Genomic DNA, 17818 nt, shown 5'->3' with positions numbered 1-17818 from the left:
TTTTTCACTCTATTACAACTCTCAGTATCAACATCTTGTGAGAGCTTCCTTACTAAGTATTCACCTTACCATATGAACAATAATTTATTAATTTTTGAAATAAAACTAAAATTAAATAATTCAAAATAGCAAATGGGAATTCTAGCTAGAACAGAAAATAAGATTCCTGTTATGAAGAATTTTATATAAATCAAAGTTGTATTTCCTAAATTATCCACTAGTTTTCTTCTGTTCTTTGAAGAATCATCTCCTGAAGCAAGAACAAAGTATTGACCCAGTGGGAAATGAACTTGGATTATCTTTTACTCTTGAGGTAGTTTGTGACATCAGAAAATAGCTACCAAATGTTTAGAATTTTTCCAGAAGAGACTCTGCATGACGTTTTGCAGTTTTGGTTTTTGTTGTAACCAGTCAAATACTTTTTCCAATGATTTTTTAAGTTTTTATTTAAATTACAGTTAACTAACGTACAGTATAATATTAATTTCAGTACACAATTTGTGATCCAACACTTACATACAATACCTGGCACTCATCACCTCCAAGATACTCCTTAATCACCATCACCTATTTCACTCATTCCCTCAATCACTTCCCTACTGGTAACCACCAGTTTGTTTTCTATAGTTAAGAGTCTGTTTCTTGGTTTACCTCTCCCTGTCTTTTTTTTTTTTCCCCTATGCTCTTCTGTTTTCTTTTTTAAATTCTATGTATAAGTAAAATCATACGGTATTTGCCATCCTCTTCCTGACATATCTGTTTATCATAATACACTCTAGTTCCATCCACATTGTTGCAGATGTCAAGATCTCACTCTTTATATGGCTGAGTAATATTCCATTGAATATATATGCCAAATATTCTTTACCCATTCACCAGTGGGTTGTTTCTATAATTTGGCTATTTTAAAACATATTGCTATAAACACAGAACTGCATGTATCCCTTTGATTTAGAATTTTCCTACTCTTTGGATCAAATACCTTGTAGTACAATTGATGTTCATAAAGAATTTGTATTTTTAATTTTTTGAGAAATGTCCATACTATTTTCCACAGTGGCTACATCATTTGCTTACCTACCAACAGTGCAAGAGCATTCCCCATTCTCCAAATCTTTGCCAACACCTGCTGTTTCTTCTGGTGTTGATTGTAGTCATTCTGATGTTCTGAGTAACGTTGATCAACTTTTCATGTGTCTGTTGGCCATCTGTATGTCTTCTTTGGAAAAAAAAATAAAAGTATTTATTCATGTTTTCTGCCCCTTTTTAATTGGATTATTCATTTTCTGTGTGTTCAGTTTTTTAGTTATTTATATATTTTGGATAATAATCTTTTACCAGAGACAACATTTACAAATATCTTCCCCTATTCTGTAGGTTGAGTTTTAGTTTCATTGATTTTTTTTCCCTCTCTTTGACGAATGTTTTTATTTCTATTATGTCCCAATAGTTTATTTTTGCTTTTATTTCCCTTGACCCAGCAGACATACTGGTAAGGAAATGTTAAAGCTGATGTCAAAGAGGTTACTGCCTATATTCTTCTCTAGGATTTTAGTGGTTTCCTGTCTAACATTCATGTATTTCACCATTTTGAATTTATTTTTGTGTGTGGTGTAAGAAAGTGGTCCAGTTTCATTCTTCAGCATGTTGCTGACCAGTTTTCCCAACACAATTTGTTGAGGAGACTGTCTTTTTCCCATTGGATATTTTTCTTGCCTTGTTAAAGATTAATTGATCATATAGTTTGGGGTTAATTTCTGGCTACTACATTCTTTTCATTGATCTGTGTGTGAGACAGTACCACTGTCTTGGTCATTGTAGCTTTGTCATATAACTTGAAGTACAGAATTGTGATGACTCCAGCTTTGCTTCTCTTTTTCAGGATTACTTTGGCCATTTGGGGTCTTTTGTGGTTCCAACAAATTTTAGGATACTTTGTTCTCATTCTGTGAAAAATGCTGTTGGTATTTCAATAGGCATTGCAATAAATGTGTAGATTGCTTCGGTAGTGTAGATATTTTAACAATATTTGTTGTTCCTACCCATGGACATGGAATGTTTTTCCATTGCTTTATGTCCTCTTCCATTTCTTTCATAAGTGTTTTATAGTTTTCAGAACAAGATTTTCATCTCTTTCATTAGCTTTATTCTTTGGTATCTTTCGTTTTGTTACAAATGTAAATGAGATTGATTCCTTAATTACTGTTTCTAATACTTCATTATTGGTATACAGAAATGCAACAGATTTATGTACATTGATTTTGTATCTTGTACTTCATTGAATTCATTTATCAGTTCTAGAAATTATTTGGTAGAGTCCAATTTTCTATATAAAATATCATGTCATCTGCAAGTAGTGTATGTTTTACTTCTTCCTTGCTGATTTGGGTGTTTTTTATTGCTTTTTATTTTCTGATTTCTGTGACTAGGACTTCCAGTACCATGTTAAATCACAGTGGTGAGAGTGGATATGCCCATCCTGTTCCTAACTATAGAGGAAAATCTCTTAGGTTTTCCTTATTGAGGATAATGTTAGCTGTGTTTTTGGCAATGGCCTTTTTGATGTTGAAGTATGCTCCCTGTGTCTCTGTTTTGCTGAGGGTTTTTATCATGAATGGGTATTGTACTTTGTGAATTGTTTTTTCTGTATCCAGTGAAATGATCATATGGTTCTTACTTTCCTCTAATTAACATGGTGTATCATGTTGATTGAGTTGCAAATATTGAACAACCCTTGAAACCCAGGAATAAATCTCACTTGACTGTGTGGAATCATTCTGGATTCAATTTGCTAGTATTTTATTATGAACTTTTGCATCCAGATTATCAGGGATATTGGCCTGTAATTCTCCTTTTTAGTGGAGTCTTTAACTGGTTTTGGCATCAAGGTAATGCTGACCTCATAGAATGAATTTGGAAGTTTTATTCACTTTTCTATTTTTATGGGAAAGTTTGAGAAGAATGATATTAACTTTTTAAAAAATATTTGGTAGAATTTCCCTTGGAAACTATCTGGCCTTGGACTTTTGTTGATTGGGAGATTTTTTATCACAGATTTAGTTTTCTTGCTTGTTTTTGGTCTCTTCAAGTTTTCAATTTCTTCCTGTCTCAGTTTTGGTAGTTTATATGGTTCTGGGTAGTTATCCTGTTCTCCCAGGTTGTCCAATTTGGGGGTATATAATTTTTCACAATATTATCATTATTGTTTTTATTACTGTTTTTTTGGTCATTATTTCTTCTTTCTCATTTGTAGATTTATTTGGAGGGGATTTCTATTTTCTTTTTAAGTCTGGGTAAAGGTTTATCAATTTTATTTTTTCAAAGAATTGGCTCCTGGTTCATTGATCTACTCTACTGGTTTATTTAGTTACTATATCATTTATTTGTGCTCTAATCCTTATTATTTAGACTTGTTTTGTTGTCCATTTTCTAGCTCCTTTAATCTTTTATTTTTAAAGTAGACTTCATGCCAAGCATGAGCCCCAACATAGAGCTTGGATTGACCCTGAGAACAAGACCTGAGCTGAGATTGAGAATTAGGCATTTAATGGACTGATCCACCCAGACACCACTTTTTAGCTCCTTTAAATGTTAGGTCAGGTTTTATGAGATTTTTCTGGCTTTATAATGTAGGCTTGTATTGCTATATACCTCCCTCTTAGGGCCACTTTTGCTTGCATCCCAAAGGTTTTGGGTCATTGTAGTTTCATTTTCAGTTGTTTCCATGTATTTTTAAAATTTATTTCTTTGATGCATGGTTGATCCATTCATTGTTTTGTTGCATGTTTTACCTCCATGTATTTGTGGTCTCTTCAAATATTTTCTTGTGATTCAGTTCTAGTTTCATAGCATTGGGTTCAGAAAAGGTGTGTGGTATCTGGTCCAGTGTATTTTTCAAAACCTTGTATTTTTCTATTTAGATGATCTGTCCATTCATGTAACTGGAGTGGTAAAGTGCCCTACTATTATTGTATTATTATCAATGAGTTCCTTAAGTTTGTTATTGTTTTATATATTTAGGTGCTCCTATGCTGGGGGCATAAATATTTACAACTGTGAGATTATCTTGCTGAATTGTGGCCTTTCTTATGACATAGTGCCCCTCGTCTCTTATTGGAGTTTTTGTTTTAAAGTCTAGTTTTTCTGATGTAACTATTGTTACTATGGCTTTATTTTGACATCCATTTGCATGATAACTGTTTCTCCATTCCTTTACTTTCGATCTGAAGGTGTCTTTAGGTCTAAACTGTGTTTTGTTAATAGGAGCACTCAGTCAGTTAACTCTTAAACTCTTAATTTTGGCTCAGGTCATGATCTCAAGATCATGAGACCAAGCCCTGCACTGGGCTCAGTGTTGGGCATTGAACATGCTTAAGGTTTCTATCTCCCACTCCCTCAACCCTTCCCCCCCACTCACACTCTGTTTCTCACCATCTTAAATAAATAAATAAATAAATAAATAAATAAATAAATAAACGAGTCTCTTGTAAGCAGTATAAAGATGGTCTTATTTTTTTTTTATCCTTTCTGATATTCTTTGTCTTTTGATTGGAGCATTTAGGCCATTTACATCCACAGGAATTATCAATAGATCTGTAGTTACTGTGATTTTATTACTTGTTTTGTCCTTGTTTCTGGAGATTTTTTCTGTTATTTTCTTGAACTTGTAACTTTTGGTCTTCCCTTTCCACTCAAGGATTCTCCTGTAGTATTTCTTGCAGAGTTGGTTTAGTGGTCCTAAACTCCTTTAGGTTTTGTTTGCCTGGGCTCCTTTTTTTTTTTTTTTTTTTTTTTTTTTTTGTTCCTTCTTTTTCCTCACTGGATAAAGTATTCTTGATTGCAGGTTTTTCCTATTCAGCACCTTGACTATATCATGCCCCTCCCTTCTGGCTTGTTAGCTGTTGAGAAATATTCAGCATTCCTCATGGGTTTTCTTTTCTTTTCTTTTCTTTTTTAAGATTTCATTTATTTATTTGACAAAGAGAGAGAGATCACAAGTAAGCAAAGAGGCAGGCAAAGAGAGAGGGGGAAGCAGGCTCCCCACTGAATAGAGGGCCCGATGAGGGGCTCAATCCCAGGACCTTGAGATCATGACCTGAGCTGAAAGCAGAGGCTTAACCCACTGAGCCACTCAGGTGTCCTGCCCTCATGGGATTGTGTGTGTGTGTGTGTGTGTGTGTGTGTGTGTGAGTTAAGGACTTCTTTTGTCTGTCTGCTTTTAACATTTTTTATTACTATATTTTGCAAATTACAATATGCCTTGGTGTAGTCCTGCTTTTGTTGATTTTGATGGGTGTTTTATGTGCCTCCTATATCTTAATGTCTATTTTTTTCCCCATCTTAGGAAGTTTTCAGCTATTATTTCTTCAAGTACATATTCTGTCCCCCTTTTCTCTCTCTTCTTCTGTGACTCTTATAATACAAATGTTATGTTTGATGGAGTTACTGAGTTCCCTAAGTTTATTCAAATATTTCATATTCTTTCCCTCTTTTGTGGATCTTCATTATTTTACATTATTTTGTCTTCAATATCATTTATTTTTTAATTCCTCTGCTTCTTCCATCCTTGTGTTTATCACCTAAAGCATATTTCCAAAGTCAGTTATTGCATTTTTTCATTTCTGTCTGGTTCTTTTTTAACTCTTTTATCTCTGTGGTGAGGGTACCCTCACCACAGAGATACTAGCCCATAAAGATACTAGCCCAGCTAGTATCCTTATGGTTGTTGCTTTAAATTCTCCATCAGGCATGTTACTTATATCTCTTTCACTTAGATCACTAGACATGGCTTTACCTTGTTTCTTCAATTGGGATGAATTGCTCCATTTTGGTACTTTGTTTAAGTCTCTGCCTTTTTCTCTGTTTTAGAAAAGGCCATGATGTTTCCTGTTCCTGAGAGTAATAGCTTTGTGAAGTTGAGGTCATGTTGAGTTTAGGACCTGACACTTCAGGGAGTATTTCTGGTATGTGCTGTGTATACTATATTGTGTTTTGGCTGCTCTGTCCTTTAGGACAGTCATCTACAGAGGTTCTCCTTTCCAGCAGTGGGCAGTGTTTAGTTCTGGAACAGAATGTGGGGAGTTTTCATTAGCTGTGTTCTCTTCTGTTTGTTAAATGAGACCTGATACTATCCACTAGAACTGAAGTCTGCAGAACTCTCTGGAAGAAAGATGTTTTGTGAGCACACGTTTCTGCTGTTTTGTTTTTGTTTGTTTGTTTGAGAAGGGGCCTGCGTGCTGAGACTGAGAAAAGCTTGTCTAAGAAGGACAGTCCTGCCAGAATGCAGGGTTATGGGACCTGATATAAGCAAGTTAGGCAGCCAGTGTTGGTGCTACCCTCCCTTCATGATGTAATTCTGTGTTTATGTCATGGGGAGGGGGTGGGGGATGTCTCCCCCAAGCTACTCTGTCCCTGGAGAGGTTTCTCTGCTGCCTTTTAGGGACTTGCTCCAAAAACAGGGAATGATATCCTCCCAGTGTGCCCCCAGGCATTCTTCAAACTACTGTTTCCTTGCCTTCTGCCCCCTGATTATATGCCTGCCTTCTTTCTAGGAACAGGGCAATGACCTCAAGGATCTACCCAAGCTCACAGACTTTTAAAACTCCAAGCTTTATGACCTGCTGGTTGCAAGAACTCACAAAATTTAACCCCTCATTTTTAAAGTCAATTGCTTTGGGTAAATATTTTTCTTGTGTGTTCACCTGTGTGTTCCTCTCTTTCCCTGGCTCTTCTCTGCAACCACAGCTCCTTCTCCTCTGTAGCATCTATAATCTGTTTCTTCCCTGAACCACATCTCCAAACTTCCTACTTTTTTTTTTTCTAATGTGGCTTCTTTTCTCCCTTTAATTGTGGGATTTTTTTCCTCTCAGTCTTCAGGTTGGTTTCTGGATATTTAGAGTGATTTGACAGTTATTTAATTGCATTTGGAGAATGAGATGTGTCTAGGGTCCTCCGACTGTTCCACCAGCTTCTCCTTTCAACCAATCATCTTAACTAAAATGTTAAATATAAGTAATATTCTTTATTCAAATCAGAACATGACTATATAATGTCAAAAGATTAATGCTTTCTCTTTGCTATTTATGGTTGCAAAATATTCAACAGCAAAGTAACTGACTTTCAAGTTTCTGGATCATTGCCTGAAATAACATCTAAATTTTGTTAAATCTCCCAAATCTTATTCAGCTATCTGGGCTCAAACTATTCTCTCTGATTAATTTATGCAACAGGTTTTCTCCCCCAAAATGAATGAAGCTCCCTCAATTTCCAGACTTATTCATTTATATTGACTTTTGCTTTGTTATGTGTAACTTTTTATTCAAGACACCTGGGATCTTTTTCAACAATATTGCTCATCAATTCCTCACAGATAAGCAATTAGCACATTTTATTTATTCTTCTTCCATTGTCTGTACAGATTTGTCTCTTTCACCACAGCTACAAATTTCCTTCATGTTCTTAACATCTAATACTTAGATTACTAAAATATACAAAATTAGGAGCTTTCCCTCCTTAGAGACAATTGAAATACACCATGATTATGGCTACCTGATAAAATACAAGATATCCAAAAAAAGTCTAATTTCAGATAAACAGCAAATGTTTGTATATGTATGTCCCAAATATTGCATTGGGTGTATTTATATTAAAATTTATTCATTGCATGAAATTTAAATTTGCATTGAAGTTATACATTTATATTTGCTAAACCTGGAAACTGAATGAGTCAAAAATCAATTTTTATTGCACCATAATGATAAGGATATTTCCTTCCCACAGAAATTCAGATGGTACTAATGAATTCAGGGTGAGTAGAAGAGGCAGGAGACTCTGAAATGATATGAAAAATATCCAATTTCTTATGACCTTTGCATGTGACAAGAAAGTGCTGATAGCACCATAATGCTAGACTGCCCATTAAGGTAGGAGAAGTATGTAGTTATCTACCCTTTCACAATTTGAGGAGCTCTTAGAAATCTTACCTACTCAATATTTTCCCAATCTTCATTATTTTCCCATGCTTCCTTTCTAAAAATGCAAATATTTCTGGGAGAGTTAATATCTTATATAGTTGAAAGAATATATTTTTGAGAGGGATAACATAATATATACTTCAGAGAATACATTTTATCGTGTGATTTCTTATTAGAACAAAAATGTAGGGAAACAGGTAAGTATGGGACACTGTGGGGAGGTGGGCAGTTACAAAAGGTAGGAAAGGGCAGAAAAAGAAAAAACTGAGTGAGTCAGACACAAACTTCACCTGCTCACAAATATGCCTAAGTGTGATCCTGTCATAAAGGCAAGTCGAAAAACACAAAGCCTTGTTATATGGGAGGCAGTACTGCATAGCAATAAAGGATACAGACTCTGAAAATGCCTTACCTGTGATTAAACCTCAAATCTGCCTCTTCTGTAAGATGAAAATACTATGAATACTTATATCATAGGCTTCTTTGAGTGCTACATGTGATGATACATGTAAGGTAGTTATAAAAGTACCTACAACATAGGAAATACTTATATGAGTTGATAGTTACATCGCTCTTGCCATCACCCAGTAAATTTTTAAAACTCATTGCATTTATTATTGGTATCTATTTTTTTTAATTACCAATTTCCTAAGAATACATATCCACTTAATTTTTAAAACAATGAAAACTTTTAGTTACTTTGTTGTACAAAAAGAATAGTACCAGGGAAAATATTTACCTCTAGTATTATATTCAGAACATTTCATCCCCCCACCCAACAACACCCAGAGCATAGCAGAGGTAGACTGGAGAAGTGGCACTCATACTGGGGAGAGTATCCCAAACTATTGTCACTCTTCCATATGTTAGCATGACCATTATTAAATCTATAATGAAAAACCTTAAATGAATCCATTTGAAAGCATCTCCCTTAGGTATATAGAGAAGACAATCAAAAGACAGTCTCATCTATGTGATGTGTTTCTTCATCAAACAAAGGTTCTTACTCTTTCTCCCTTTGAGAACAAGCTTCCTTCTTTCTCCAATGTATTATGTCCCTGTCTATACTGTCCAACACATCCTTTCTTGTACATCATGTTCCCATCTACTGTCTTTACTGTTAAATGTGCATGGGCCTCTGCTTCTAGTAGACACTTTTCAAAGTTTCGACACAGACATGAATACCTATGAAAATTAAATGCAAAAACAAGAAAGGGAAGGTAAATATATCATTATATGTCCTTTTGATCATAACCTTACTCAGTAAACAGGTCACAATCTATGTTAATGACCATATGAGATGATGCTTAATACATTAAAACAAGAAAGGGAGAGGGGCGCCTAGGTGGCTCAGTTGGTTAAGCCGCTGCCTTTGGCTCAGGTCATGATCTCAAGGTCCTGCGATCAAGTCCCGCATCGGGCTCTTGGCTCAGCAGGGAGCCTGCTTCCTCCTCTCTCTCTCTGCCCGCCTCTCTGCCTACTTGTGATCTCTGTCTGTCAAATAAATAAATAAAATCTTAAAAAAAAAAAAAACAAGAAAGGGAGAGAAAGAAATGGAATATCAGCTTTTCAATTTAAAAATACTTGATTTATATCCACTTTTATATCACTTTATTTTTCTTTGGGGCCATTTTAATGTTTTGATCTTTAGGACAAAAGTTCAGATGCAAAAGCATAGATTAAAAAAAAATGGGCAGAAGATATGAACAGACACTTCTCCAATGAAGACATACAAATGGCCATCAAACATGAAAAAATGTTCATCATCACTAGCCATCAGGGAGATTCAAATTAAAACCACATTGAAATATCACCTTACACCAGTTAGAATGGCCAAAATTAACAAGGCAGGAAACAACATGTGTTGGAGGGGATGTGGAGAAAGGGGAACCCTCTTCCACTGTTGGTGGGAATGCAGGTTGGTGCAGCCTCTTTGGAGAACAGTGTGGAGATTCCTCAAGAAATTAAAAATAGAACTTCCCTATGACCCTGCCATTGCACTCCTGGGTATTTACCCCAAAGATACAGATGTCGTGAAAATAAGAGCCATCTGTACCCCTATGTTTATAGCAGCAATGGCCACAGTCGCCAAACTATGGAAAGAACCAAGATGCCCTTCAACGGACGAATGGATAAGGAAAATGTGGTCCATATACACTATGGAGTATTATGCCTCCATCAGAAAGGATGAATATCCAACTTTTATAGCAACATGGACGGGACTGGAAGAGATTATGCTGAATGAAATAAGTCAAGCAGAGAGAGTCAATTATCATATGGTTTCACTTATTTGTGGAGTATAACAAATAGCATGGAGGACATGCGGAGTTAGAGAGGAAAAGGGAGTTGGGGGAAATTGGTAGGGGAGGTGAATCATGAGAGACTATGGACTCTGAAAAACAATCTGAGAGGTTTTAAGTGGCGGGGGGTGGGAGGTTGGGGTACCAGGTGGTGGGTATTATAGAGGGCACGGATTGCATAGAGCACTGGGTGTGGTGAAAAAATAATGAATACTGTTATGCTGAAAATAAATAAATTTAATTTAAAAAAAAAGCACAGTTAAAATATGTGCCACTGAGATTTTTTCCACAAAAAAGAAAGATTATGTCAGAAAATGGTAGTCATTTGAAAAAATAATAAAGAATTCAGACATATTTAACTGCTCTAGAGTGTAGTTGTATTATGCAGAAGATACTCTGATCAGTGTGTTCTTTAAAATCACTGTGGTTCTGTCTGTATTGTCACTGATATGGCAACCATCTATGAAAAGTCATCAGAAAAATATAATTTAATATCTTAAACTACCACTATCTCAGGACTAGTGACTTGGGAATGACAGTTGTAATATTACAGGAAAAATTCTCATCAATTTTACTTCATAATTCCCTCATGCTTCTATATAGAATCTAATGCTTGGGACATAACTGTCTCTCCTTAAATTAATAATTGAGAAGCAGAACTCAAATTTATTTTCTGCTCAAAATATGTCTTCTTGTACCTCTTTGGTCCACTCATATAGCTTCACCACATTTCATCAGTTTACTGATCCATAAAGAAGTTGTAACAGTGCTTATTTCTCAGCTGTATTTAGAGGTCAATTTCAGAGATTCTTGAGCAAAAAAACAAAAAAAATTATGATTTACATCTTCACTAGACCCAAATGAGACCATGACATTTTCTAGTTTGCTTTCAAATCTCCAATTCATTCATGAAAATATGTCTCCCAAGTTTGTGCTAGAAAGAAATGAAAATTGACAAAGATTCAAAATTACAACACATACCATGCTCATATGAAACATAATCTCATCCTATTTTATAGCTTACCTACCCTTTATCTCTGCTTTATTATCTTTCCCTTCCCCAAAGACTGGATTTTCTGTATCCTGTCTCCATGATGCTCTGGGCATTCTCTTCAGCCTACCAAAATACAAGGCAGATTGTAAATTTACTACATAGTTCCACAGTGTATGTTTGTCACCTCTTCCAGGTCTCTTAACTTTCACCCCTTTGATATGGTTTCCATCTGCTGTTGCTTCTTAAACACCTATTATTATAATACAATAAGATCTCAAATACCCCCTCAATAAAGATAAGAGATTTTTCAGGTTACAGGTTCTAGAAATCCCCTATCCTAGAAACCCCACTTTGGCAAGAAAACCAACTTGCAAACACGGTTCATTGAAATTCATTTCTCTGTTTATCAGAAACCTACTTTCTACTTTCAACAGTGTTGCCTGAAAGGCATGCATAAAGCTTACAGGAGAACAAGAGTAGTAAAGAATCACAACTGTCCAGACTATCAAATGATTATGTTTTGTGCATATTAAAATGAAATCATACAAATATAATCACATCTATATTTTGTATATTTTAAGGCATTAAAGAAATTTTAAGAAACATGTTATCTTCTACTCCAAAATTGTTCTCTAACTGAAAGGAAATGAGTTTCTTTTGGGAACTGAGAATTGAGCTACTTATCCAGATTTTAATCAATCTCCCCCCCACAGGTATTTAAGTTTTATCTCTTTCTACTCGGTTACATAAATTACTACTCATCTGTTTGCTTTCTATCTAGTGGATATGTCTAGTCTGCTGGGTTTCTGCTCCCACTTTCTTTGTCCTTGTAGTTTTACACATTTTTAATTGCTTTTATATCCATGCTTTATGGGCTTCAAGAAGTGGTACAGTTAAACATTTTTTAATATAAAAATCCCATTAAATTAATTTAGTTAGGGGAGTAAACTGGTCAGATATACATTGCTAAAAAGATGACTCAGGCAATGGTGTAGACAGATAGTTCTGAGGAATGCAAGACTTCAAATAAAAAGAAAAGCTAGAAGATATGCACAGAGACTGAACTTAGTGAGAATGTAGAGGAGGTATCAAATATGAAAAGTGCTAGGGAGGTATCATTATTAGGAAGTTGTTTCAAATTGAATGTAAAAGTCTGGATCTTCACCACAGTTGGAAAAACAAAGAAAACAAGCTTGGGTAGAAAAACACATGTTTGCCATTTTGGAAGTGTTTATTTTATGGGTCAATAGGACATGCAGGTATAGACACCCATTAGAAAGATGACAATACAGAATTGAAATTTTGTGGAGAGGTCAGGCCCAAAATGTAAACTTGAGGGATGCCTAAATAGTTATGCTATAACTTGTCAGAAACACAAATTCTCCATAGTAATATTAAAATATATTATTAAATAAAGATGATAAATTTGTTCTATTTCAGTGACTTTAGATCTTTCTGAAATGTGAACATATGTATAAAAAACATACACATTGCCATCATTTTAAGAAAACATTCTTAGACACATGTAAACTTATGGATTTCACACATTATTTTGTACGTGACTAACACTCCTCTAATAATACTGTCATATTTTATAGTCAGGTGGATTGAATGGAATCTGACTCTTACCACATTGGTCACCAGGGCTGATTTTGGACATCTAACTACCTAAGCAAATAAGTACTTCTTCTTTCCTCACTTTACTATATATGTCTTCCCCATAGATATGTGCTTATTCAAGTAAATAACCAGGTTGAAATTTGGTTAAGATTATATGTAATCTTTTTTATGGCAGCAAAATAATTGCATACACCTACTGCAATAGGTCTTTGTTCCAACTTTTATTTATTTTGTTTTCTTTTCTTTTTTACTCTAATGTTGTTTAGAAAGATTATATAAAAAGACATGTTTATGCTGTATAAGTTCTGATTTCTCCCATTTTTATGAAACTATTTTTTTTCTTTGAGGCAGAAACAATAAACAAGTTCCATATTTTTCAGAAGAGTAGAGTTTTCTATTTTACTTATTACTGTTATAAAGCACTTCCATGCACTCAAAAAAAGTTTTTATTTAGTTAGTTATTTAGTTGCATATTTTATTTATTTGTCAGAGAGAGAAAGAGAGAGAGAGTGCAAGGACAGATAGCAGCAGGCAGAGGAAAAAGCAGGCTCCCTGCTGAGCAGGGAGCCCAATATGGAACTTGATCCCAGGACCCTGGGATCATGACCTGAGCTAAAGGCAAACACTTAACTGACTCAGCCAGCCAGGCTTCCCAAGAAGTTGGTTTGGTTTTTTTTTTTTTTTTTTTTTTGTGTGTTTGTTTTTTTGTAATAAATAATAACATATCTTTGGGAGTGGGAAACTATAAATTATGCCATTAAGAAATAGTATAGAGGAACCTGGTTGACAAGATAGCAGAGAACTAGGCGGAGGTGCCATTTTAACCTGTACCCTAAAGTGAGCTGATTACCTACCAAACAACTCTGATCACCTATGAAATCAGCCTAAGAGCAGAATTATACACGTCTGGATCTCTACAGAGGCAGAAGATGCCAGTGGGCAGGTAAAGTGAAGTGGTAACATCGGACTGATATCAGAAGATAAACAAAAGGAGGAGGGAGCCACCAGATGTGACCAATTGGAAAGTAATACACCAATGAGAGAGTGCCCTGCGACTGGGGACAAGCATTACCTTGGAGACTGGTTGAAAGCACTCAAAAAGAACAAAGGATAATGGGAGGAAATTGTGAGAATCAGGGTGGTTAGGGACAAGGGCTTAAGTCCGTGGACCAAGGACAGCCACCCCTGGCACTGAGCCAGAGAGAGTGTGGTGAAGAAACAAGGTATTGGACCCTGAGCTGCCTGGGTGGCCGCTCCCATGAGGGGCTGGAAAATCTCAGTGCACTATCACTCCCTGGGACCTCTCTGTCGGTCTGGAGCTGCCCAGAAAGCCGCTGCTGTCATGGTTTTGGGGACAAGCAGGAGTTCCTTCGTCCCCAGGGACCCTGATTGGAACGTGCTCTGCCAGCAACCAAGTGGGAATTTCTGTGCTCTGGAGCACCCAGAGGGGAACAGACTGAGGCTTCTCTCAGAGAGGGAGGTCGGGGTATTGTTTCCTTCCCTCTAAACTTCTAAAAATCCATCAGAAGCTGTCAAGGTGAGAGAAAACAAAAGAACAAACAAACAAAAACACCTCCAGAGAACAAAAGCCTGAAAAACCGGTTTACTCAGAGCCCACCCCCTTGAGAGGGGCAGGAGGATGTTACTCAGGAAACACTACCTGAAAACCCACCCAGCAGGCCCTTCCCCAGAAAGACAACCAGAAAAAAAAAAAAAAAAAGAAAGACAAGAGAACAACCACCACTACTTCATAGATACAACTTTTATTTTTAATTCGTTCCCACTATTCTGGTTCATTTTTTATAGATAATTTTTTAAACTATTTAGCATCACAGTGAGATGTCCGGTACATCAAATTCCATATAACATTTTAACCTGAACTTTTTGATACATATACCCATGTGTTTTGTTTTGTTATGTTTTGTTTTGCTTTGTTTGCTTTTCTATTTTTTTATTTTTTTAAATTTGATTTTATTTTAGTTTAGTTTAGTTTATTCTCTTTTTTCATTTTTATTTTTTAATATTCATATAGAGTTAAACGTCAAAGGAATCCCCTTTCAAATTTTTAATCTCCCTTTATCTTAGGAAGTTGAGTCCTTTAACAAAGATATCAAGATACATCCAGGAAGAATCAAGATAAACTTCCTCGCCCACACTGACAATTTATAACCACTCTCCCATATTTTTCTTCTGCAGGTGTTTCTGTGTATTTGTGTTTGTCCAGATAGTATATAAATCTTATACTTGGGGTTCTTTATGACAAGGTTCTTTTTTTGTTTTGCATATAGATATATATATATATTTCTTTTCTCTTGTCATCTAGTTTTATCTATCTTTTTGTTTGTCTGTTTTTGTTTGTATACTTCAAAAATCTTACCTTGGGACCCATTTGGGGTGTGCCTTCTATTTTATTTTATCTTTCTTTTTTTCCTGTCTTTCTCTCTCTCTCCCTCTCTCTCTCTTTTCTTTTCTATTTTCTCTCTTTCTTTTTTTTTTTTTTTTCCTATTTGGGTGGGGACTCATGAGAGCTCAGAAGTGTTCCAGGTGCACCTTGACTGCACCATGGTAAATACATCCAACAACATCCATTCAGACATCTCTCAACAATATGACTAGGAGGAGGAATGCCCAACAGAAGAAAAATTCAGAGGCTGGACTTCTGCAACAGACCTAATGGCTATTGACACAGACAATATGTCAGAAAGGGAATTCAGGCTAACAATTATCCAGGCAATAGCTAGGTTGGAGAAAGCCATGTATGACAAAACAGAATAGATTAGGGCAGAGCTGAAGGCCACCAGGGATGATGTTCACAATATTAGGGCAGAACTGAAAGCCACCAGGGATGATGTTCAAAATGCTCTCAATGAGTTCCAATATATTCTAAATTCTGTAAAAGCTAGGGTAACTGAGACAGAAGATAGAATTAGTGACCTGGAGGAAAAACAGATAGAGAGAAAGGATCAGGAGGAAGCCTGGAACAAACAACTTAGAAGCCACAAAAATAGAATTAGGGAAATAAATGACACCATGAAACATACCAATGTCAGAATTTTTGGAATCCCTGAAGGGGAGGAGAAAGAAAGAAGTCTAGAAGATATAGTGGAACAGATTCTCCATGAAAATTTCCCAATCTTGCGAATGGAACCAGCATTCATGTACTAGAGGCAGAACGGTCTCCCCCCAAAGTTATAGAATATTGAACATCCTCTAGACACGTCATAGTAAAAATGAGGGATCATAATTGTAGACAGACTCTTGAAGGCAGCTAGAACAAAGAAGCTCCTTACATACAGAGAAAGCCCATCAGAATAACATCAGAACTGTCCACAGAAACCTGGCAAGCCAGAAAGGGCTGGAAAGATATATTCAGGGCACTGAATGAGAACATGCAGCCACAAATAGTTTATCCAGCAAGACCGACATTCAAAATGGATGGAGAGATAAAGAGTTTCCAAGACCAGCAAGGCTAAAAAGAGTATGCAACCACCAAGCCGACACTGCAGGAAATATTAAGGGGGGTTCTATAAAAGAGGAAAAATCCTAAGAATATCATTTAACAGAAATATGGAGACAATCTACAGAAAAAAAAAAAAAGACTTCAAAGGTAAAATGATGTCAATAAAACCGTATCTATCAACAATCACTCTCAATGTGAATGGCCTAAATGTGCCCATAAAACGACACAAGGTTGCAGATTGGATAAAATGAGAGGACCCATCCATATGTTGTCTACAAGAGACCCATTTTGAATCTAAAGATACACCCAGACTGAAAGAGAAGGGATGAAGAAGCATCTTTCATGCCAATGGGCTTCAAAGGAAGGCTGGGGTAGCGATTCTCATATCAGATAAATTAGATTTTAAACTAAAGACTGTAGTCAGAGATAAAGAAGGATGCTACATAATTCTTAAAAGGACTATCAACCAAGACAATCTAACAAATGTAAATCTCTATGCCCCCAATATGGGAGCAGCAATTACAAAAGAAAACTATTAATCAAGATAAAAAGTCATATTGATATGAATACATTAATAGTAGGAGATCTTAACACACCTCTCTCAGAAATAGACAGATCATAGAAGCAGAAAATCAATAAAGAAGAGCATTGAATGACCCACTGGACCAGATGGACCTCATAGATATATACAGAACATTCCACCCTAAAACAACAGAATACTCATTCTTCTCAAGTGCACATGGAACCTTCTCAAGAATAGACCACTGGGTCACAAATCAGGACTCAATCAATACCAAAAGACTGAGATGATTCCCTGCATATTCTCAGATCACAGGGCTTTGAAACTGGAGCTCAATCACAAGGAAATGTTCAGAAGGAACTCAAACACCCAGAAGCTAAAGACCACCCTGATTAAGAATGCTTGGATCAACCATGAGATCAAAGAACTGAAACAATTCATGGAAAGCAGTGAGAATGAAGACACTTTGGTCCAAAACCTATGGGATACAGCAAAGGCAGTCCTAAGGGGGAAATATGTTGCCATCCAAGCCTCCCTCAAAAAAATTGAAAAATCCAGAATACACCAGCTGTCTCTACACCTTAAAGAACTGGAGAAGCAACAACAAATCAAACCAACTCCACACATAGGAAGGGAAATAATCAAGATTAGTTATATGGAAAACCCAAAAGACTCCACTCCCAAACTACTAGAATTCATACAGCAATTCAGTAATGTGGCAGGATACAAAGTCAATGCACAGAAATCATTTGTTTTCTTATACATTAACAGTGAAAATACAGAAAGGGAAATTAGAGAATTGATTTCATTTACTGTAGAACCAAGAACCATAAGATACCTGGGAATAAACCTAACCAAAGTGGTAAAGGATCTGTAATCGAGGAACTACAGAACACTCATAAAAGAAATTGAAGAAGACAAAAAGATGGAAGACCATTCCATGCTCTTGGA

Source organism: Mustela putorius, unplaced genomic scaffold (genome assembly GCF_011764305.1).
Source record: "Mustela putorius furo isolate JIRA1106 unplaced genomic scaffold, ASM1176430v1.1 tig00003846_pilon_pilon_pilon, whole genome shotgun sequence".
In the NCBI taxonomy this organism is placed as follows: Eukaryota; Metazoa; Chordata; class Mammalia; order Carnivora; family Mustelidae; genus Mustela; species Mustela putorius.
The sequence above is the reverse complement of the archived record's forward strand: the minus strand, read 5'-3'. Positions refer to the sequence as shown.